The following is a 24,633-nucleotide window of genomic DNA, read 5'->3' as shown; positions in this document are numbered from 1 at the left end:
CATCCTGGGTTTTTTCGGGTCTGAATCACGTAGTAATCTGGTACCACCCAGTAACAGTGAATTAAAACCGAATTCGGTCAGTATTTTAGTCGGTAACACCGGATAGGTCTGTGTTATGTCTGGGTTATGCCCGCATCTGGCTCATGATTTTGCCTCTTCCGGATTCGTGTTGACCAGATCCTGGGTTTTTTCGGGTTTGAATCACGTAGTAATGTGATACCACACAGTAACAGTCAATTAAACCTGGTATCGATCAATATTTTAGAGGATAAAACCGGTTAGGTCAGGGTTAGGTCTGGGTTATGCCCGCATCTGGCTCATGACTTTGCCTTCTTCGCATACCTGTTGGCCAGATCCTGGGTTAGGTCTGGGTTTGAATCACGTAGTAATGTGGAACCACACAGTACCATTCAATTAAACCTGGTATCGATCAATATTTTAGTGGATAACACCGGTTAGGTCTGGGTTAGGTCTGGGTTATGCCCGCATCTGGATCATGATTATGCCTTCTTCGCGTACTTGTTTACCACATCCTGGGTTTTTTCGGGTCTGAATCACGTAGTAATGTGGTACCACCCAGTAACAGTGAATTAAAACCGAATTCGGTCAGTATTTTAGTCGGTAACACCGGATAGGTCTGTGTTAGGTCTGGGTTATGCCCGCATCTGGCTCATGATTTTGCCTCTTCCGGATTCGTGTTGGCCAGATCCTGGGTTCTTTCGGGTTTGAATCACGTAGTAATGTGATACCACACAGTAACAGTCAATTAAACCTGGCATCGATCAATATTTTACAGGATAAAACCGGTCAGGTCTGGGTTATGCCCGCATCTGGCTCATGATTTTGCCTTCTTCGCATACTTGTTGGCCAGATCCTGGGTTTTTTCGGATTTGAATCACGTAGTAATGTGGTACCAGACAGCAACAGTCAATAAAACCTGGTTTCGATCAATATTTTAAAGGATAAAACCGGTAATGCCTGGGTTAGGTCTGGGTCATGCCCGCATCTGGCTCATGATTTTGCCTTCTTCGCATACTTGTTGGCCAGATCCTGGGTTTTTTCAGATTTGAGTCACGTAGTAATGTGGTACCACACAGTAACAGTCAATAAATCCTGGTTTCGAGCAATATTTTAAAGGATGACACCGGTTAGGTCTGGGTTAGGTCTGGGTTATGCCCGCATCTGGCTCATGATTTTGCATTCTTCGCATACTTGTTGGCCAGATCCTGGGTTTTTTCGGATTTGAATCACGTAGTAATGTGGTACCAGACAGCAACAGTCAATAAAACCTGGTTTCGATCAATATTTTAAAGGATGACACCGGTTAGGTCTGGGTTAGGTCTGGGTTATGCCCGCATCTGGCTCATGATTTTGCCTTCTTCGCATACTTGTTGGCCATATCCTGGGTTTTTTTCGGGTTTGAATCACGTAGTAATGTGGTACCACACAGTAACAGTCAATTAAACCTGGATACGGTCAGTATTTTAGTCGGTAACACCGGTTAGGTCTTGGTTAGGTCTGGGTTATGCCCGCATCTGGCTCATGATTTTGCCTTCTTCGCATACTTGTCGGCCAGATCCTGGGTTTTCTCGGTTTGAATCACGTAGTAATGTGATACCACACTGAACAGTCAATTAAACCTGGTTTCGATCCACATTTTAGAGGATAGAACCGGTTAGGTCTGGGTTATGCCCGCATCTGGCTCATGATTTTGCCTTCTTCGCATACTTGTTGGCCAGATCCTGGGTTTTTTCAGATTTGAGTCACGTAGTAATGTGGTACCACACAGTAACAGTCAATAAATCCTGGTTTCGATCAATATTTTAAAGGATGACACCGGTTAGGCCTGGGTTAGGCCTGGGTCATGCCCGCATCTGGCTCATGATTTTGCCTTCTTCGCATACTTGTTAGCCAGATCCTGGGTTTTTTCGGATTTGAATCACGTAGTAATGTGGTACCAGACAGCAACAGTCAATAAAACCTGGTTTCGATCAATATTTTAAAGGATGACACCGGTTAGGTCTGGGTTAGGTCTGGGTTATGCCCGCATCTGGCTCATGATTTTGCCTTCTTCGCATACTTGTTGGCCATATCCTGGGTTTTTTTCGGGTTTGAATCACGTAGTAATGTGGTACCACACAGTAACAGTACAATTAAACCTGGATACGGTCAGTATTTCAGTCGGTAACACCGGTTAGGTCTTGGTTAGGTCTGGGTTATGCCCGCATCTGGCTCATGATTTTGCCTTCTTCGCATACTTGTCGGCCAGATCCTGGGTTTTCTCGGTTTGAATCACGTAGTAATGTGATACCACACTGAACAGTCAATTAAACCTGGTTTCGATCCACATTTTAGAGGATAGAACCGGTTAGGTCTGGGTTATGCCCGCATCTGGCTCATGATTTTGCCTTCTTCGCATACTTGTTGGCCAGATCCTGGGTTTTTTCAGATTTGAGTCACGTAGTAATGTGGTACCACACAGTAACAGTCAATAAATCCTGGTTTCGATCAATATTTTAAAGGATGACACCGGTTAGGCCTGGGTTAGGCCTGGGTTATGCCCGCATCTGGCTCATGATTTTGCCTTCTTCGCATACTAGCTTGGCCAGATCCTGGGTTTTTTGGGATTTGAATCACGTAGTAATGTGGTACCAGACAGCAACAGTCAATAAAACCTGGTTTCGATCAATATTTTAAAGGATAAAACCGGTAATGCCTGGGTTAGGTCTGGGTCATGCCCGCATCTGGCTCATGATTTTGCCTTCTTCGCATACTTGTTGGCCAGATCCCGGGTTTTTTCAGATTTGAGTCACGTAGTAATGTGGTACCACACAGTAACAGTCAATAAATCCTGTTTCGATCAATATTTTAAAGGATGACACTGGTTAGGTCTGGGTTAGGTCTGGGTTATGCCCGCATCTGGCTCATGATTTTGCCTTTTCCGGATTCGTGTTGGCCAGATCCTGGGTTTTTTCGGGTTTGAATCACGTAGTAATGTGGCACCTCACAGTGACAGTCAATTAAACCTGGTATCGATCAATATTTTAGAGGATAAAACCGGTCAGGTCTGGGTTAGGTCTGGGTTATGTCCGCATCTGTCTCATGATTTTGCCTTCTTCGCATACTTGTTGGCCGGATCCTGGGTTTTTTCGGGTTTGAATCACGTAGTAATGTGGCACCTCACAGTGACAGTCAATTGATCCTGGATTCGGTGAGGATTTTAGTCGGTAACCCCGGTTAGGTCTGGGTTAGGTCTGGGTTATGCCCGCATCTGGCTCATGATTTTGCCTTTTTCGCATACTTGTTGGCCAGATCCTGGCTTTTTTCGTGTTTAGAATCACGTAGTAATGTGACACCACACAGTAACAGTCAATAAATCCTGGTTTCGATCAATATTTTAAAGGATGACACCGGATAGATCTGGGTTAGGTCTGGGTTATGCCCGCATCTGGCTCATGATTTTGCCTTTTCCGGATTCGTGTTGGCCAGATCCTGGGTTTTTTCGGGTTTGAATCACGTAGTAATGTGATACCACACAGTTACAGTCAATTAAACCTGGTATCAATCAATATTTTAGAGGATAAAACCGGTTAGGTCTGGGTTAGGTCTGTGTTATGCCCGCATCTGGCTCATGACTTTGCCTTCTTCGCATACCTGTTGGCCAGATCCTGGGTTAGGTCTGGGTTCGAATCACGTAGTAATGTGGAACCACACAGTACCACTCAAATAAACCTGGTATCGATCAATATTTTAGAGGATAAAACCGGTTAGGTCTGGATTATGCCCGCATCTGGCTCATGATTTTGCCTTCTTCGCATACTTGTTGGCCTGATCCTGGGTTTTTTCAGATTTGAGTCACGTAGTAATGTGGTACCACACAGTAACAGTCAATAAATCCTGGTTTCGATCAATATTTTAAAGGATGACACCTGTTAGGTCTGGGTTAGGTCTGGGTTATGCCCGCATCTGGCTCATGATTTTGCCTTCTTCGCATACTTGTTGGCCAGATCCTGGGTTTTTTCGGATTTGAATCACGTAGTAATGTGGTACTAGACAGCAACAGTCAATAAAACCTGGTTTCGATCAATATTTTAAAGGATAAAACCGGTAATGCCTGGGTTAGGTCTGGGTCATGCCCGCATCTGGCTCATGATTTTGCCTTCTTCGCATACTTGTTGGCCAGATCCTGGGTTTTTTCAGATTTGAGTCACGTAGTAATGTGGTACCACACAGTGACAGTCAATAAATCCTGGTTTCGAGCAATATTTTAAAGGATGACACCGGTTAGGTCTGGGTTAGGTCTGGGTTATGCCCGCATCTGGCTCATGATTTTGCATTCTTCGCATACTTGTTAGCCAGATCCTGGGTTTTTTCGGATTTGAATCACGTAGTAATGTGGTACCAGACAGCAACAGTCAATAAAACCTGGTTTCGATCAATATTTTAAAGGATGACACCGGTTAGGTCTGGGTTAGGTCTGGGTTATGCCCGCATCTGGCTCATGATTTTGCCTTCTTCGCATACTTGTTGGCCAGATCCTGGGTTTTTTCGGATTTGAATCACGTAGTAATGTGGTACCAGACAGCAACAGTCAATAAAACCTGGTTTCGATCAATATTTTAAAGGATAAAACCGGTAATGCCTGGGTTAGGTCTGGGTCATGCCCGCATCTGGCTCATGATTTTGCCTTCTTCGCATACTTGTTGGCCAGATCCTGGGTTTTTTCAGATTTGAGTCACGTAGTAATGTGGTCCCACACAGTGACAGTCAATAAATCCTAGTTTCGAGCAATATTTTAAAGGATGACACCGGTTAGGTCTGGGTTAGGTCTGGGTTATGCCCGCATCTGGCTCATGATTTTGCCTTCTTCGCATACTTGTTGGCCAGATCCTGGGGTTTTTCGGATTTGAATCACGTAGTAATGTGGTACCAGACAGCAACAGTCAATAAAACCTGGTTTCGATCAATATTTTAAAGGATGACACCGGTTAGGTCTGGGTTAGGTCTGGGTTATGCCCGCATCTGGCTCATGATTTTGCCTTCTTCGCATACTTGTTGGCCATATCCTGGGTTTTTTTCGGGTTTGAATCACGTAGTAATGTGGTACCACACAGTAACAGTCAATTAAACCTGGATACGGTCAGTATTTTAGTCGGTAACACCGGTTAGGTCTTGGTTAGGTCTGGGTTATGCCCGCATCTGGCTCACGATTTTGCCTTCTTCGCATACTTGTCGGCCAGATCCTGGGTTTTCTCGGTTTGAATCACGTAGTAATGTGATACCACACTGAACAGTCAATTAAACCTGGTTTCGATCCACATTTTAGAGGATAGAACCGGTTAGGTCTGGGTTATGCCCGCATCTGGCTCATGATTTTGCCTTCTTCGCATACTTGTTGGCCAGATCCTGGGTTTTTTCAGATTTGAGTCACGTAGTAATGTGGTACCACACAGTAACAGTCAATAAATCCTGGTTTCGATCAATATTTTAAAGGATGACACCGGTTAGGCCTGGGTTAGGCCTGGGTTATGCCCGCATCTGGCTCATGATTTTGCCTTCTTCGCATACTAGCTTGGCCAGATCCTGGGTTTTTTGGGATTTGAATCACGTAGTAATCTGGTACCAGACAGCAACAGTCAATAAAACCTGGTTTCGATCAATATTTTAAAGGATAAAACCGGTAATGCCTGGGTTAGGTCTGGGTCATGCCCGCATCTGGCTCATGATTTTGCCTTCTTCGCATACTTGTTGGCCAGATCCTGGGTTTTTTCAGATTTGAGTCACGTAGTAATGTGGTACCACACAGTAACAGTCAATAAATCCTGTTTCGATCAATATTTTAAAGGATGACACTGGTTAGGTCTGGGTTAGGTCTGGGTTATGCCCGCATCTGGCTCATGATTTTGCCTTCTTCGCATACTTGTGTGCCAGATCCTGGGTTAGGTCTGGGTTTGAATCACGTGGTAATGTGGAACCACAGAGTACCATTCAATTAAACCTGGTATCGATCAATATTTTAGTGGATAACACCGGTTAGGTCAGGGTTGGGTCTGGGTTATGCCCGCATCTGGCTCATGATTTTGCCTTTCCGGATTCGTGTTGGCCAGATCCTGGGTTTTTTCGGGTTTGAATCACGTAGTAATGTGATACCACACAGTAACAGTCAATTAAACCTGGTATCGATCAGTATTTTAAAGGATAAAACCGGTAATGCCTGGGTTAGGTCTGGGTCATGCCCGCATCTGGCTCATGATTTTGCCTTCTTCGCATACCTGTTGGCCAGATCCTGGGTTAGGTCTGGGTTTGAATCACGTAGTAATGTGGAACCACACAGTACCATTCAATTAAACCTGGTATCGATCAATATTTTAGAGGATAAAACCGGTCAGGTCTGTGTTAGGTCTGGGTTATGCCTGCATCTGCCTCATGATTTTGCCTTCTTCGCATACTTGTTGCCAGATCCTGGCTTTTTTCGTGTTTGAATCACGTAGTAACGTGGTACCACACAGTAACAGTGAATTAAACCCGAATTCGGTCAGTATTTTAGTCGGTAACACCGGTTAGGTCTGGGTTATGTCTGGGTTATGCCCGCATCTGGCTAATGATTTTGCCTTTTCCGCAACCTTCTTGCCCAGATCCTTGGTTTTTGAGGGTTTGAATCACGTAGTAATGTGGTACCACTCAGAAACAGTCACTTAAACTTGGTTTCGATCAATATTTTAGTGGATAACACCGATTAGGTCTGGGTTAGGTCTGGGTTATGCCCGCATCTGGCTCAAGATTTTGCCTTTTTCGCATACTTGTTGGCCAGATCCTGGGTTAGGTCGGGGTTTGAATCACGTAGTAATGTGGAACCACACAGTACCATTCAATTAAACCTGGTATCGATCAATATTTTAGTGGATAACACCGGTTAGCTCTGGGTTAGGTCTGGGTTATGCCCGCATCTGGATCATGATTTTGCCTTCTTCGCGTACTTGTTTACAACATCCTGGGTTTTTTCGGGTCTGAATCACGTAGTAATCTGGTACCACCCAGTAACAGTGAATTAAAACCGAATTCGGTCAGTATTTTAGTCGGTAACACCGGATAGGTCTGTGTTATGTCTGGGTTATGCCCGCATCTGGCTCATGATTTTGCCTCTTCCGGATTCGTGTTGACCAGATCCTGGGTTTTTTCGGGTTTGAATCACGTAGTAATGTGATACCACACAGTAACAGTCATTTAAACCTGGTAGCGATCAATATTTTAGAGGATAAAACCGGTTAGGTCAGGGTTAGGTCTGGGTTATGCCCGCATCTGGCTCATGACTTTGCCTTCTTCGCATACCTGTTGGCCAGATCCTGGGTTAGGTCTGGGTTTGAATCACGTAGTAATGTGGAACCACACAGTACCATTCAATTAAACCTGGTATCGATCAATATTTTAGTGGATAACACCGGTTAGGTCTGGGTTAGGTCTGGGTTATGCCCGCATCTGGCTCATGATTTTGCCTTTTCCGCATTCTTGTTGCCCTGATCCTTGGTTTTTTAGGGTTTGAATCACGTAGTAATGTGGTACCACTCAGAAACAGTCACTTAAACTTGGTTTCGATCAATATTTTAGTCGGTAACACCGGTTAGGTCTGGGTTAGGTCTGGGTTATGCCCGCATCTGGCTCATGATTTTGCCTTTTCCGCATTCTTGTTGCCCTGATCCTTGGTTTTTTAGGGTTTGAATCACGTAGTAATGTGGTACCACTCAGAAACAGTCACTTAAACTTGGTTTCGATCAATATTTTAGTGGATAACACCGATTAGGTCTGGGTTAGGTCTGGGTTATGCCCGCATTTGGCTCAAGATTTTGGCTTTTTCGCATACTTGTTGGCCAGATCCTGGGTTAGGTCTGGGTTTGAATCACGTAGTAATGTGGAACCACACAGTACCATTCAATTAAACCTGGTATCGATCAATATTTTAGTGGATAACACCGGTTAGGTCTGGGTTAGGTCTGGGTTATGCCCGCATCTGGATCATGATTATGCCTTCTTCGCGTACTTGTTTACCACATCCTGGGTTTTTTCGGGTCTGAATCACGTAGTAATGTGGTACCACCCAGTAACAGTGAATTAAAACCGAATTCGGTCAGTATTTTAGTCGGTAACACCGGATAGGTCTGTGTTAGGTCTGGGTTATGCCCGCATCTGGCTCATGATTTTGCCTCTTCCGGATTCGTGTTGGCCAGATCCTGGGTTCTTTCGGGTTTGAATCACGTAGTAATGTGATACCACACAGTAACAGTCAATTAAACCTGGCATCGATCAATATTTTACAGGATAAAACCGGTCAGGTCTGGGTTATGCCCGCATCTGGCTCATGATTTTGCCTTCTTCGCATACTTGTTGGCCAGATCCTGGGTTTTTTCGGATTTGAATCACGTAGTAATGTGGTACCAGACAGCAACAGTCAATAAAACCTGGTTTCGATCAATATTTTAAAGGATAAAACCGGTAATGCCTGGGTTAGGTCTGGGTCATGCCCGCATCTGGCTCATGATTTTGCCTTCTTCGCATACTTGTTGGCCAGATCCTGGGTTTTTTCAGATTTGAGTCACGTAGTAATGTGGTACCACACAGTGACAGTCAATAAATCCTGGTTTCGAGCAATATTTTAAAGGATGACACCGGTTAGGTCTGGGTTAGGTCTGGGTTATGCCCGCATCTGGCTCATGATTTTGCATTCTTCGCATACTTGTTGGCCAGATCCTGGGTTTTTTCGGATTTGAATCACGTAGTAATGTGGTACCAGACAGCAACAGTCAATAAAACCTGGTTTCGATCAATATTTTAAAGGATGACACCGGTTAGGTCTGGGTTAGGTCTGGGTTATGCCCGCATCTGGCTCATGATTTTGCCTTTTTCGCATACTTGTTGGCCATATCCTGGGTTTTTTTCGGGTTTGAATCACGTAGTAATGTGGTACCACACAGTAACAGTCAATTAAACCTGGATACGGTCAGTATTTTAGTCGGTAACACCGGTTAGGTCTTGGTTAGGTCTGGGTTATGCCCGCATCTGGCTCATGATTTTGCCTTCTTCGCATACTTGTCGGCCAGATCCTGGGTTTTCTCGGTTTGAATCACGTAGTAATGTGATACCACACTGAACAGTCAATTAAACCTGGTTTCGATCCACATTTTAGAGGATAGAACCGGTTAGGTCTGGGTTATGCCCGCATCTGGCTCATGATTTTGCCTTCTTCGCATACTTGTTGGCCAGATCCTGGGTTTTTTCAGATTTGAGTCACGTAGTAATGTGGTACCACACAGTAACAGTCAATAAATCCTGGTTTCGATCAATATTTTAAAGGATGACACCGGTTAGGCCTGGGTTAGGCCTGGGTTATGCCCGCATCTGGCTCATGATTTTGCCTTCTTCGCATACTAGGTTGGCCAGATCCTGGGTTTTTTGGGATTTGAATCACGTAGTAATGTGGTACCAGACAGCAACAGTCAATAAAACCTGGTTTCGATCAATATTTTAAAGGATAAAACCGGTAATGCCTGGGTTAGGTCTGGGTCATGCCCGCATCTGGCTCATGATTTTGCCTCCTTCGCATACTTGTTGGCCAGATCCTGGGTTTTTTCAGATTTGAGTCACGTAGTAATGTGGTACCACACAGTAACAGTCAATAAATCCTGTTTCGATCAATATTTTAAAGGATGACACTGGTTAGGTCTGGGTTAGGTCTGGGTTATGCCCGCATCTGGCTCATGATTTTGCCTTCTTGGCAACCTTCTTGCCCAGATCCTTGGTCTTTTAGGGTTTGAATCACGTAGTAATGTGGTACCACTCAGAAACAGTCACTTAAACTTGGTTTCGATCAATATTTTAGTGGATAACACCGATTAGGTCTGGGTTAGGTCTGGGTTATGCCCGCATCTGGCTCAAGATTTTGCCTTTTTCGCATACTTGTTGGCCAGATCCTGGGTTAGGTCTGGGTTTGAATCACGTAGTAATGTGGAACCACACAGTACCATTCAATTAAACCTGGTATCGATCAATATTTTAGAGGATAAAACCGGTCAGGTCTGTGTTAGGTCTGGGTTATGCCTGCATCTGCCTCATGATTTTGCCTTCTTCGCATACTTGTTGCCAGATCCTGGCTTTTTTCGTGTTTGAATCACGTAGTAACGTGGTACCACACAGTAACAGTGAATTAAACCCGAATTCGGTCAGTATTTTAGTCGGTAACACCGGTTAGGTCTGGGTTATGTCTGGGTTATGCCCGCATCTGGCTAATGATTTTGCCTTTTCCGCAACCTTCTTGCCCAGATCCTTGGTTTTTTAGGGTTTGAATCACGTAGTAATGTGGTACCACTCAGAAAGAGTCACTTAAACTTGGTTTCGATCAATATTTTAGTGGATAACACCGATTAGGTCTGGGTTAGGTCTGGGTTATGCCCGCATCTGGCTCAAGATTTTGCCTTTTTCGCATACTTGTTGGCCAGATCCTGGGTTAGGTCTGGGTTTGAATCACGTAGTAATGTGGAACCACACAGTACCATTCAATTAAACCTGGTATCGATCAATAATTTAGTGGATAACACCGGTTAGGTCTGGGTTAGGTCTGGGTTATGCCCGCATCTGGATCATGATTTTGCCTTCTTCGCGTACTTGTTTACCACATCCTGGGTTTTTTCGGGTCTGAATCACGTAGTAATGTGGTACCACCCAGTAACAGTGAATTAAAACCGAATTCGGTCAGTATTTTAGTCGGTAACACCGGATAGGTCTGTGTTAGGTCTGGGTTATGCCTGCATCTGCCTCATGATTTTGCCTTCTTCGCATACTTGTTGCCAGATCCTGGCTTTTTTCGTGTTTGAATCACGTAGTAACGTGGTACCACACAGTAACAGTGAATTAAACCCGAATTCGGTCAGTATTTTAGTCGGTAACACCGGTTAGGTCTGGGTTATGTCTGGGTTATGCCCGCATCTGGCTAATGATTTTGCCTTTTCCGCAACCTTCTTGCCCAGATCCTTGGTTTTTGAGGGTTTGAATCACGTAGTAATGTGGTACCACTCAGAAACAGTCACTTAAACTTGGTTTCGATCAATATTTTAGTGGATAACACCGATTAGGTCTGGGTTAGGTCTGGGTTATGCCCGCATCTGGCTCAAGATTTTGCCTTTTTCGCATACTTGTTGGCCAGATCCTGGGTTAGGTCGGGGTTTGAATCACGTAGTAATGTGGAACCACACAGTACCATTCAATTAAACCTGGTATCGATCAATATTTTAGTGGATAACACCGGTTAGCTCTGGGTTAGGTCTGGGTTATGCCCGCATCTGGATCATGATTTTGCCTTCTTCGCGTACTTGTTTACAACATCCTGGGTTTTTTCGGGTCTGAATCACGTAGTAATCTGGTACCACCCAGTAACAGTGAATTAAAACCGAATTCGGTCAGTATTTTAGTCGGTAACACCGGATAGGTCTGTGTTAGGTCTGGGTTATGCCCGCATCTGGCTCATGATTTTGCCTCTTCCGGATTCGTGTTGACCAGATCCTGGGTTTTTTCGGGTTTGAATCACGTAGTAATGTGATACCACACAGTAACAGTCATTTAAACCTGGTAGCGATCAATATTTTAGAGGATAAAACCGGTTAGGTCAGGGTTAGGTCTGGGTTATGCCCGCATCTGGCTCATGACTTTGCCTTCTTCGCATACCTGTTGGCCAGATCCTGGGTTAGGTCTGGGTTTGAATCACGTAGTAATGTGGAACCACACAGTACCATTCAATTAAACCTGGTATCGATCAATATTTTAGTGGATAACACCGGTTAGGTCTGGGTTAGGTCTGGGTTATGCCCGCATCTGGCTCATGATTTTGCCTTTTCCGCATTCTTGTTGCCCTGATCCTTGGTTTTTTAGGGTTTGAATCACGTAGTAATGTGGTACCACTCAGAAACAGTCACTTAAACTTGGTTTCGATCAATATTTTAGTCGGTAACACCGGTTAGGTCTGGGTTAGGTCTGGGTTATGCCCGCATCTGGCTCATGATTTTGCCTTTTCCGCATTCTTGTTGCCCTGATCCTTGGTTTTTTAGGGTTTGAATCACGTAGTAATGTGGTACCACTCAGAAACAGTCACTTAAACTTGGTTTCGATCAATATTTTAGTGGATAACACCGATTAGGTCTGGGTTAGGTCTGGGTTATGCCCGCATTTGGCTCAAGATTTTGGCTTTTTCGCATACTTGTTGGCCAGATCCTGGGTTAGGTCTGGGTTTGAATCACGTAGTAATGTGGAACCACACAGTACCATTCAATTAAACCTGGTATCGATCAATATTTTAGTGGATAACACCGGTTAGGTCTGGGTTAGGTCTGGGTTATGCCCGCATCTGGATCATGATTATGCCTTCTTCGCGTACTTGTTTACCACATCCTGGGTTTTTTCGGGTCTGAATCACGTAGTAATGTGGTACCACCCAGTAACAGTGAATTAAAACCGAATTCGGTCAGTATTTTAGTCGGTAACACCGGATAGGTCTGTGTTAGGTCTGGGTTATGCCCGCATCTGGCTCATGATTTTGCCTCTTCCGGATTCGTGTTGGCCAGATCCTGGGTTCTTTCGGGTTTGAATCACGTAGTAATGTGATACCACACAGTAACAGTCAATTAAACCTGGCATCGATCAATATTTTACAGGATAAAACCGGTCAGGTCTGGGTTATGCCCGCATCTGGCTCATGATTTTGCCTTCTTCGCATACTTGTTGGCCAGATCCTGGGTTTTTTCGGATTTGAATCACGTAGTAATGTGGTACCAGACAGCAACAGTCAATAAAACCTGGTTTCGATCAATATTTTAAAGGATAAAACCGGTAATGCCTGGGTTAGGTCTGGGTCATGCCCGCATCTGGCTCATGATTTTGCCTTCTTCGCATACTTGTTGGCCAGATCCTGGGTTTTTTCAGATTTGAGTCACGTAGTAATGTGGTACCACACAGTAACAGTCAATAAATCCTGGTTTCGAGCAATATTTTAAAGGATGACACCGGTTAGGTCTGGGTTAGGTCTGGGTTATGCCCGCATCTGGCTCATGATTTTGCATTCTTCGCATACTTGTTGGCCAGATCCTGGGTTTTTTCGGATTTGAATCACGTAGTAATGTGGTACCAGACAGCAACAGTCAATAAAACCTGGTTTCGATCAATATTTTAAAGGATGACACCGGTTAGGTCTGGGTTAGGTCTGGGTTATGCCCGCATCTGGCTCATGATTTTGCCTTTTTCGCATACTTGTTGGCCATATCCTGGGTTTTTTTCGGGTTTGAATCACGTAGTAATGTGGTACCACACAGTAACAGTCAATTAAACCTGGATACGGTCAGTATTTTAGTCGGTAACACCGGTTAGGTCTTGGTTAGGTCTGGGTTATGCCCGCATCTGGCTCATGATTTTGCCTTCTTCGCATACTTGTCGGCCAGATCCTGGGTTTTCTCGGTTTGAATCACGTAGTAATGTGATACCACACTGAACAGTCAATTAAACCTGGTTTCGATCCACATTTTAGAGGATAGAACCGGTTAGGTCTGGGTTATGCCCGCATCTGGCTCATGATTTTGCCTTCTTCGCATACTTGTTGGCCAGATCCTGGGTTTTTTCAGATTTGAGTCACGTAGTAATGTGGTACCACACAGTAACAGTCAATAAATCCTGGTTTCGATCAATATTTTAAAGGATGACACCGGTTAGGCCTGGGTTAGGCCTGGGTTATGCCCGCATCTGGCTCATGATTTTGCCTTCTTCGCATACTAGGTTGGCCAGATCCTGGGTTTTTTGGGATTTGAATCACGTAGTAATGTGGTACCAGACAGCAACAGTCAATAAAACCTGGTTTCGATCAATATTTTAAAGGATAAAACCGGTAATGCCTGGGTTAGGTCTGGGTCATGCCCGCATCTGGCTCATGATTTTGCCTCCTTCGCATACTTGTTGGCCAGATCCTGGGTTTTTTCAGATTTGAGTCACGTAGTAATGTGGTACCACACAGTAACAGTCAATAAATCCTGTTTCGATCAATATTTTAAAGGATGACACTGGTTAGGCCTGGGTTAGGTCTGGGTTATGCCCGCATCTGGCTCATGATTTTGCCTTCTTGGCAACCTTCTTGCCCAGATCCTTGGTCTTTTAGGGTTTGAATCACGTAGTAATGTGGTACCACTCAGAAACAGTCACTTAAACTTGGTTTCGATCAATATTTTAGTGGATAACACCGATTAGGTCTGGGTTAGGTCTGGGTTATGCCCGCATCTGGCTCAAGATTTTGCCTTTTTCGCATACTTGTTGGCCAGATCCTGGGTTAGGTCTGGGTTTGAATCACGTAGTAATGTGGAACCACACAGTACCATTCAATTAAACCTGGTATCGATCAATATTTTAGAGGATAAAACCGGTCAGGTCTGTGTTAGGTCTGGGTTATGCCTGCATCTGCCTCATGATTTTGCCTTCTTCGCATACTTGTTGCCAGATCCTGGCTTTTTTCGTGTTTGAATCACGTAGTAACGTGGTACCACACAGTAACAGTGAATTAAACCCGAATTCGGTCAGTATTTTAGTCGGTAACACCGGTTAGGTCTGGGTTATGTCTGGGTTATGCCCGCATCTGGCTAATGATTTTGCCTTTTCCGCAACCTTCTTGCCCAGATCCTTGGTTTTTTAGGGTTTGAATCACGTAGTAATGTGGTACCACTCAGAAAGAGTCACTTAAACTTGGTTTCGATCAATATTTTAGTGGATAACACCGATTAGGTCTGGGTTAGGTCTGGGTTATGCCCGCATCTGGCTCAAGATTTTGCCTTTTTCGCATACTTGTTGGCCAGATCCTGGGTTAGGTCTGGGTTTGAATCACGTAGTAATGTGGAACCACACAGTACCATTCAATTAAACCTGGTATCGATCAATAATTTAGTGGATAACACCGGTTAGGTCTGGGTTAGGTCTGGGTTATGCCCGCATCTGGATCATGATTTTGCCTTCTTCGCGTACTTGTTTACCACATCCTGGGTTTTTTCGGGTCTGAATCACGTAGTAATGTGGTACCACCCAGTAACAGTGAATTAAAACCGAATTCGGTCAGTATTTTAGTCGGTAACACCGGATAGGTCTGTGTTAGGTCTGGGTTATGCCCGCATCTGGCTCATGATTTTGCCTCTTCCGGATTCGTGTTGACCAGATCCTGGGTTTTTTCGGGCTTGAATCACGTAGTAATGTGATACCACACAGTAACAGTCAATTAAACCTGGTATCGATCAATATTTTACAGGATAAAACCGGTCAGGTCTGGGTTATGCCCGCATCTGGCTCAAGATTTTGCCTTCTTCGCATACTTGTTGGCCAGATCCTGGGTTTTTTCAGATTTGAGTCACGTAGTAATGTGGTACCACACAGTAACAGTCAATAAATCCTGGTTTCGATCAATATTTTAAAGGATGACACCGGTTAGGTCTGGGTTAGGTCTGGGTTATGCCCGCACCTGGCTCATGATTTTGCCTTCTTCGCATACCTGTTGGCCAGATCCTGGGTTTTTTCGGGTTTGAATCACGTAGTAATGTGGTACCACACAGTAACAGTCACTTAAACCTGGATACGGTCAGTATTTTAGTCGGTAACACCGGTTAGGTCTTGGTTAGGTCTGGGTTATGCCCGCATCTGGCTCATGCTTTTGCCTTCTTCGCATACTTGTCGGCCAGATCCTGGGTTTTCTCGGTTTGAATCACGTAGTAATGTGATACCACACTGAACAGTCAATTAAACCCGGTTTCGATCCACAGTTTAGAGGAGAGAACCGGTTAGGTCTGGGTTATGCCCGCATCTGGCTCATGATTTTGCCTTCTTCGCATACTTGTTGGCCAGATCCTGGGTTTTCTCAGATTTGAGTCACGTAGTAATGTGGTACCACACAGTAACAGTAAATAAATCCTGTTTCGATCAATATTTTAAAGGATGACACTGGTTAGGTCTGGGTTAGGTCTGGGTTATGCCCGCATCTGGCTCATGATTTTGCCTTTTTCGCATACTTGTTGGCCAGATCCTGGGTTAGGTCTGGGTTTGAATCACGTGGTAATGTGCAACCACACAGTACCTTTCAATTAAACCTGGTATCGATCAATATTTTAGTGGATAACACCGGTTAGGTCTGGGTTAGGTCTGGCTTATGCCTGCATCTGGCTCATGATTTTGCCTTCTTCGCATACTTGTTGGCCAGATCCTGGGTTAGGTCTGGGTTTGAATCACGTGGTAATGTGGAACCACACAGTACCATTCAATTAAACCTGGTATCGATCAATATTTTAGTGGATAACACCGGTTAGGTCTGGGTTAGGTCTGGGTTATGCCCGCATCTGGGTCATGATTTTGCCTTCTTCGCGTACTTGTTTACCACATCCTGGGTTTTTTCGGGTCTGAATCACGTAGTAATGTGGTACCACCCAGTAACAGTGAATTAAACCCGAATTCGGTCAGTATTTTAGTCGGTAACACCGGTTAGGTCTGGGTTATGTCTGGGTTATGCCCGCATCTGGCTAATGATTTTGCCTTTTCCGCAACCTTCTTGCCCAGATCCTGGGTTTTTTCGGGCTTGAATCACGTAGTAATGTGATACCACACAGTAACAGTCAATTAAACCTGGTATCGATCAATATTTTACAGGATAAAACCGGTCAGGTCTGGGTTATGCCCGCATCTGGCTCAAGATTTTGCCTTCTTCGCATACTTGTTGGCCAGATCCTGGGTTTTTTCAGATTTGAGTCACGTAGTAATGTGGTACCGCACAGTAACAGTCAATAAATCCTGGTCTCGATCAATATTTTAAAGGATGACACCGGTTAGGTCTGGGTTAGGTCTGGGTTATGCCCGCACCTGGCTCATGATTTTGCCTTCTTCGCATACCTGTTGGCCAGATCCTGGGTTTTTTCGGGTTTGAATCACGTAGTAATGTGGTACCACACAGTAACAGTCAATTAAACCTGGATACGGTCAGTATTTTAGTCGGTAACACCGGTTAGGTCTTGGTTAGGTCTGGGTTATGCCCGCATCTGGCTCATGCTTTTGCCTTCTTCGCATACTTGTCGGCCAGATCCTGGGTTTTCTCGGTTTGAATCACGTAGTAATGTGATACCACACTGAACAGTCAATTAAACCTGGTTTCGATCCACATTTTAGAGGAGAGAACCGGTTAGGTCTGGGTTATGCCCGCATCTGGCTCATGATTTTGCCTTCTTCGCATACTTGTTGGCCAGATCCTGGATTTTTTCAGATTTGAGTCACGTAGTAATGTGGTACCACACAGTAACAGTAAATAAATCCTGTTTCGATCAATATTTTAAAGGATGACACTGGTTAGGTCTGGGTTAGGTCTGGGTTATGCCCGCATCTGGCTCATGATTTTGCCTTCTTCGCATACTTGTTGGCCAGATCCTGGGTTAGGTCTGGGTTTGAATCACGTGGTAATGTGGAACCACACAGTACCATTCAATTAAACCTGGTATCGATCAATATTTTAGTGGATAACACCGGTTAGGTCTGGGTTAGGTCTGGGTTATGCCCGCATCTGGATCATGATTTTGCCTTCTTCGCGTACTTGTTTACCACATCCTGGGTTTTTTCGGGTCTGAATCACGTAGTAATGTGGTACCACCCAGTAACAGTGAATTAAACCCGAATTCGGTCAGTATTTTAGTCGGTAACACCGGTTAGGTCTGTGTTATGTCTGGGTTATGCGCGCATCTGGCTAATGATTTTGCCTTTTCCGCAACCTTCTTGCCCAGATCCTTGGTTTTTTAGGGTTTGAATCACGTAGTAATGTGGTACCACACAGTAACAGTCATTTAAACCTGGTATCGATCAATATTTTAGAGGATAAAACCGGTCAGGTCTGGGTTAGGTCTGGGTTATGCCCGCATCTGGCTCATGATTTTGCCTTCTTCGCATACTTGTTGGCCAGATCCTGGGTTAGGTCTGGGTTTGAATCACGTGGTAATGTGCAACCACACAGTACCTTTCAATTAAACCTGGTATCGATCAATATTTTAGTGGATAACACCGGTTAGGTCTGGGTTAGGTCTGGCTTATGCCTGCATCTGGCTCATGATTTTGCCTTTTTCGCATACTTGTTGGCCAGATCCTGGGTTAGGTCTGGGTTTGAATCACGTGGTAATGTGCAACCACACAGTACCTTTCAATTAAACCTGGTATCGATCAATATTTTAGAGGATAAAACCGGTCAGGTCTGGATTATGCCCGCATCTGGCTCGTGATTTTGCATTCTTCGCATACTTGTTGGCCGGATCCTGGGTTTTTTCGGGTTTGAATCACGTAGTAATGTGGTACCACACAGTAACAGTCATTTAAACCTGGTATCGATCAATATTTTAGAGGATAAAGCCGGTCAGGTCTGGGTTAGGTCTGGGTTATGCCCGCATCTGGCTCATGATTTTGCCTTCTTCGCATACTTGTTGGCCGGATCCTGGGTTTTTTCGGGTTTGAATCACGTAGTAATGTGGCACCTCACAGTGACAGTCAATTGATCCTGGATTCGGTCAGTATTTTAGTCGGTAACCCCGGTTAGGTCAGGGTTAGGTCTGGGTTATGCCCGCATCTGGCTCATGACTTTGCCTTCTTCGCATACCTGTTGGCCAGATCCTGGGTTGGGTCTGGGTTTATCTCACGTAGTAATGTGGAGCCACACAGTACCATTCAATTAAACCTGGTATCGATCAATATTTTAGTGGATAACACCGGTTAGGTCTGGGTTGGGTCTGGGTTATGCCCGCATCTGGATCATGATTTTGCCTTCTTCGCATACTCGTAGGCCAGATCCTGGGTTAGGTCTGGGTTTGAATCACGTAGTAATGTGGAACCACACAGTACCATTCAATTAAACCTGGTATCGATCATTATTTTAGAGGATAAAACCGGTCAGGTCTGTGTTAGGTCTGGGTTATGCCCGCATCTGGCTCATGATTTTGCCTTCTTCGCATACTTGTTGGCCAGATCCTGGCTTTTTTCGTGTTTGAATCACGTAGTAACGTGGTACCACACAGTAACAGTGAATTAAACCCGAATTCGGTCAGTATTTTAGTCGGTAACACCGGTTAGGTCTGGGTTATGTCTGGGTTATGCCCGCATCTGGCTAATGATTTTGCCTTTTCCGCAACCTTCTTGCCCAGATCCTTGGTTTTTTAGGGTTTGAATCACGTAGTAATGTGGTACCACTCAGAAACAGTCACTTAAACTTGGTTTCGATCAATATTTTAGTGGATAACACCGATTAGGTCTGGGTTAGGTCTGGGTTATGCCCGCATCTGGCTCAAGATTTTGCCTTTTTCGCATACTTGTTGGCCAGATCCTGGGTTAGGTCTGGGTTTGAATCACGTAGTAATGTGGAACCACACAGTACCATTCAATTAAACCTGGTATCGATCAATATTTTAGTGGATAACACCGGTTAGGTCTGGGTTGGGTCTGGGTTATGCCCGCATCTGGATCATTATTTTGCCTGCTTCGCGTACTTGTTTACCACATCCTGGGTTTTTTCGGGTCTGAATCACGTAGTAATCTGGTACCACCCAGTAACAGTGAATTAAAACCGAATTCGGTCAGTATTTTAGTCGGTAACACCGGATAGGTCTGTGTTAGGTCTGGGTTATGCCCGCATCTGGCTCATGATTTTGCCTCTTCCGGATTCGTGTTGGCCAGATCCTGGGTTTTTTCGGGTTTGAATCACGTAGTAATGTGATACCACACAGTAACAGTCAATTAAACCTGGATACGGTCAGTATTTTAGTCGGTAACACCGGTTAGGTCTTGGTTAGGTCTGGGTTATGCCCGCATCTGGCTCATGATTTTGCCTTCTTCGCATACTTGTCGGCCAGATCCTGGGTTTTCTCGGTTTGAATCACGTAGTAATGTGATACCACACTGAACAGTCAATTAAACCTGGTTTCGATCCACATTTTAGAGGATAGAACCGGTTAGGTCTGGGTTATGCCCGCATCTGGCTCATGATTTTGCCTTCTTCGCATACTTGTTGGCCAGATCCTGGCTTTTTTCGTGTTTGAATCACGTAGTAACGTGGTACCATACAGTAACAGTGAATTAAACCCGAATTCGGTCAGTATTTTAGTCGGTAACACCGGTTAGGTCTGGGTTATGTCTGGGTTATGCCCGCATCTGGCTAATGATTTTGCCTTTTCCGCAACCTTCTTGCCCAGATCCTTGGTTTTTTAGGGTTTGCATCACGTAGTAATGTAGTACCACTCAGAAACAGTCACTTAAACTTTGTTTCGATCAATATTTTAGTCGGTAACACCGGTTAGGTCTGGGTTAGGTCTGGGTTATGCCCGCATCTGGCTCATGATTTTGCCTTTTCCGCATTCTTGTTGCCCTGATCCTTGGTTTTTTAGGGTTTGAATCATGTAGTAATGTGGTACCACTCAGAAACAGTCACTTAAACTTGGTTTCGATCAATATTTTAGTGGATAACACCGATTAGGTCTGGGTTAGGTCTGGGTTATGCCCGCATCTGGCTCAAGATTTTGCCTTTTTCGCATACTTGTTGGCCAGATCCTGGGTTAGGTCTGGGTTTGAATCACGTAGTAATGTGGAACCACACAGTACCATTCAATTAAACCTGGTATCGATCAATATTTGAGTGGATAACACCGGTTAGGTCTGGGTTAGGTCTGGGTTATGCCCGCATCTGGATCATGATTATGCCTTCTTCGCGTACTTGTTTACCACATCCTGGGTTTTTTCGGGTCTGAATCACGTAGTAATGTGGTACCACCCAGTAACAGTGAATTAAAACCGAATTCGGTCAGTATTTTAGTCGGTAACACCGGATAGGTCTGTGTTAGGTCTGGGTTATGCCCGCATCTGGCTCATGATTTTGCCTTCTTCGCATACTTGTTGGCCAGATCCTGGGTTTTTTCGGATTTGAATCACGTAGTAATGTGGTACCAGACAGCAACAGTCAATAAAACCTGGTTTCGATCAATATTTTAAAGGATAAAACCGGTAATGCCTGGGTTAGGTCTGGGTCATGCCCGCATCTGGCTCAAGATTTTGCCTTCTTCGCATACTTGTTGGCCAGATCCTGGGTTTTTTCAGATTTGAGTCACGTAGTAATGTGGTACCACAGAGTAACAGTCAATAAATCCTGGTTTCGATCAATATTTTAAAGGATGACACCGGTTAGGTCTGGGTTAGGTCTGGGTTATGCCCGCACCTGGCTCATGATTTTGCCTTCTTCGCATACCTGTTGGCCAGATCCTGCGTTTTTTTCCGATTTGAATCACGTAGTAATGTGGTACCAGACAGCAACAGTCAATAAAACCTGGTTTCGATCAATATTTTAAAGGATGACACCGGTTAGGTCTGGGTTAGGTCTGGGTTATGCCCGCATCTGGCTCATGGTTTTGCCTTCTTCGCATACTTGTCGGCCAGATCCTGGGTTTTCTCGGTTAGAATCACGTAGTAATGTGATACCACACTGAACAGTCAATTAAACCTGGTATCGATCCACATTTTAGAGGATAGAACCGGTTAGGTCTGGGTTATGCCCGCATCTGGCTCATGATTTTGCCTTCTTCGCATACTTGTTGGCCAGATCCTGGGTTTTTTCAGATTTGAGTCACGTAGTAATGTGGTACCACACAGTAACAGTCAATAAATCCTGGTTTCGATCAATATTTTAAAGGATGACACCGATTAGGTCTGGGTTAGGTCTGGGTTATGCCCGCATCTGGCTCAAGATTTTGCCTTTTTCGCATACTTGTTGGCCAGATCCTGGGTTAGGTCTGGGTTTGAATCACGTAGTAATGTGGAACCACACAGTACCATTCAATTAAACCTGGTATCGATCAATAATTTAGTGGATAACACCGGTTAGGTCTGGGTTAGGTCTGGGTTATGCCCGCATCTGGATCATGATTTTGCCTTCTTCGCGTACTTGTTTACCACATCCTGGGTTTTTTCGGGTCTGAATCACGTAGTAATGTGGTACCACCCAGTAACAGTGAATTAAAACCGAATTCGGTCAGTATTTTAGTCGGTAACACCGGATAGGTCTGTGTTAGGTCTGGGTTATGCCCGCATCTGGCTCATGATTTTGCCTCTTCCGGATTCGTGTTGACCAGATCCTGGGTTTTTTCGGGCTTGAATCACGTAGTAATGTGATACCACACAGTAACAGTCAATTAAACCTGGTATCGATCAATATTTTACAGGATAAAACCGGTCAGGTCTGGGTTATGCCCGCATCTGGCTCAAGATTTTGCCTTCTTCGCATACTTGTTGGCCAGATCCTGGGTTTTTTCAGATTTGAGTCACGTAGTAATGTGGTACCACACAGTAACAGTCAATAAATCCTGGTTTCGATCAATATTTTAAAGGATGACACCGGTTAGGTCTGGGTTAGGTCTGGGTTATGCCCGCACCTGGCTCATGATTTTGCCTTCTTCGCATACCTGTTGGCCAGATCCTGGGTTTTTTCGGGTTTGAATCACGTAGTAATGTGGTACCACACAGTAACAGTCAATTAAACCTGGATACGGTCAGTATTTTAGTCGGTAACACCGGTTAGGTCTTGGTTAGGTCTGGGTTATGCCCGCATCTGGCTCATGCTTTTGCCTTCTTCGCATACTTGTCGGCCAGATCCTGGGTTTTCTCGTTTTGAATCACGTAGTAATGTGATACCACACTGAACAGTCAATTAAACCCGGTTTCGATCCACAGTTTAGAGGAGAGAACCGGTTAGGTCTGGGTTATGCCCGCATCTGGCTCATGATTTTGCCTTCTTCGCATACTTGTTGGCCAGATCCTGGGTTTTCTCAGATTTGAGTCACGTAGTAATGTGGTACCACACAGTAACAGTAAATAAATCCTGTTTCGATCAATATTTTAAAGGATGACACTGGTTAGGTCTGGGTTAGGTCTGGGTTATGCCCGCATCTGGCTCATGATTTTGCCTTTTTCGCATACTTGTTGGCCAGATCCTGGGTTAGGTCTGGGTTTGAATCACGTGGTAATGTGCAACCACACAGTACCTTTCAATTAAACCTGGTATCGATCAATATTTTAGTGGATAACACCGGTTAGGTCTGGGTTAGGTCTGGCTTATGCCTGCATCTGGCTCATGATTTTGCCTTCTTCGCATACTTGTTGGCCAGATCCTGGGTTAGGTCTGGGTTTGAATCACGTGGTAATGTGGAACCACACAGTACCATTCAATTAAACCTGGTATCGATCAATATTTTAGTGGATAACACCGGTTAGGTCTGGGTTAGGTCTGGGTTATGCCCGCATCTGGGTCATGATTTTGCCTTCTTCGCGTACTTGTTTACCACATCCTGGGTTTTTTCGGGTCTGAATCACGTAGTAATGTGGTACCACCCAGTAACAGTGAATTAAACCCGAATTCGGTCAGTATTTTAGTCGGTAACACCGGTTAGGTCTGGGTTATGTCTGGGTTATGCCCGCATCTGGCTAATGATTTTGCCTTTTCCGCAACCTTCTTGCCCAGATCCTGGGTTTTTTCGGGCTTGAATCACGTAGTAATGTGATACCACACAGTAACAGTCAATTAAACCTGGTATCGATCAATATTTTACAGGATAAAACCGGTCAGGTCTGGGTTATGCCCGCATCTGGCTCAAGATTTTGCCTTCTTCGCATACTTGTTGGCCAGATCCTGGGTTTTTTCAGATTTGAGTCACGTAGTAATGTGGTACCGCACAGTAACAGTCAATAAATCCTGGTTTCGATCAATATTTTAAAGGATGACACCGGTTAGGTCTGGGTTAGGTCTGGGTTATGCCCGCACCTGGCTCATGATTTTGCCTTCTTCGCATACTTGTTGGCCAGATCCTGGGTTAGGTCTGGGTTTGAATCACGTGGTAATGTGGAACCACACAGTACCATTCAATTAAACCTGGTATCGATCAATATTTTAGTGGATAACACCGGTTAGGTCTGGGTTAGGTCTGGGTTATGCCCGCATCTGGATCATGATTTTGCCTTCTTCGCGTACTTGTTTACCACATCCTGGGTTTTTTCGGGTCTGAATCACGTAGTAATGTGGTACCACCCAGTAACAGTGAATTAAACCCGAATTCGGTCAGTATTTTAGTCGGTAACACCGGTTAGGTCTGTGTTATGTCTGGGTTATGCGCGCATCTGGCTAATGATTTTGCCTTTTCCGCAACCTTCTTGCCCAGATCCTTGGTTTTTTAGGGTTTGAATCACGTAGTAATGTGGTACCACACAGTAACAGTCATTTAAACCTGGTATCGATCAATATTTTAGAGGATAAAACCGGTCAGGTCTGGGTTAGGTCTGGGTTATGCCCGCATCTGGCTCATGATTTTGCCTTCTTCGCATACTTGTTGGCCAGATCCTGGGTTAGGTCTGGGTTTGAATCACGTGGTAATGTGCAACCACACAGTACCTTTCAATTAAACCTGGTATCGATCAATATTTTAGTGGATAACACCGGTTAGGTCTGGGTTAGGTCTGGCTTATGCCTGCATCTGGCTCATGATTTTGCCTTTTTCGCATACTTGTTGGCCAGATCCTGGGTTAGGTCTG

This window comes from Colletes latitarsis, chromosome 8, assembly GCF_051014445.1.
Source record: "Colletes latitarsis isolate SP2378_abdomen chromosome 8, iyColLati1, whole genome shotgun sequence".
NCBI classification, from domain to species: Eukaryota; Metazoa; Arthropoda; class Insecta; order Hymenoptera; family Colletidae; genus Colletes; species Colletes latitarsis.
This window is presented reverse-complemented; position numbering follows the sequence as displayed.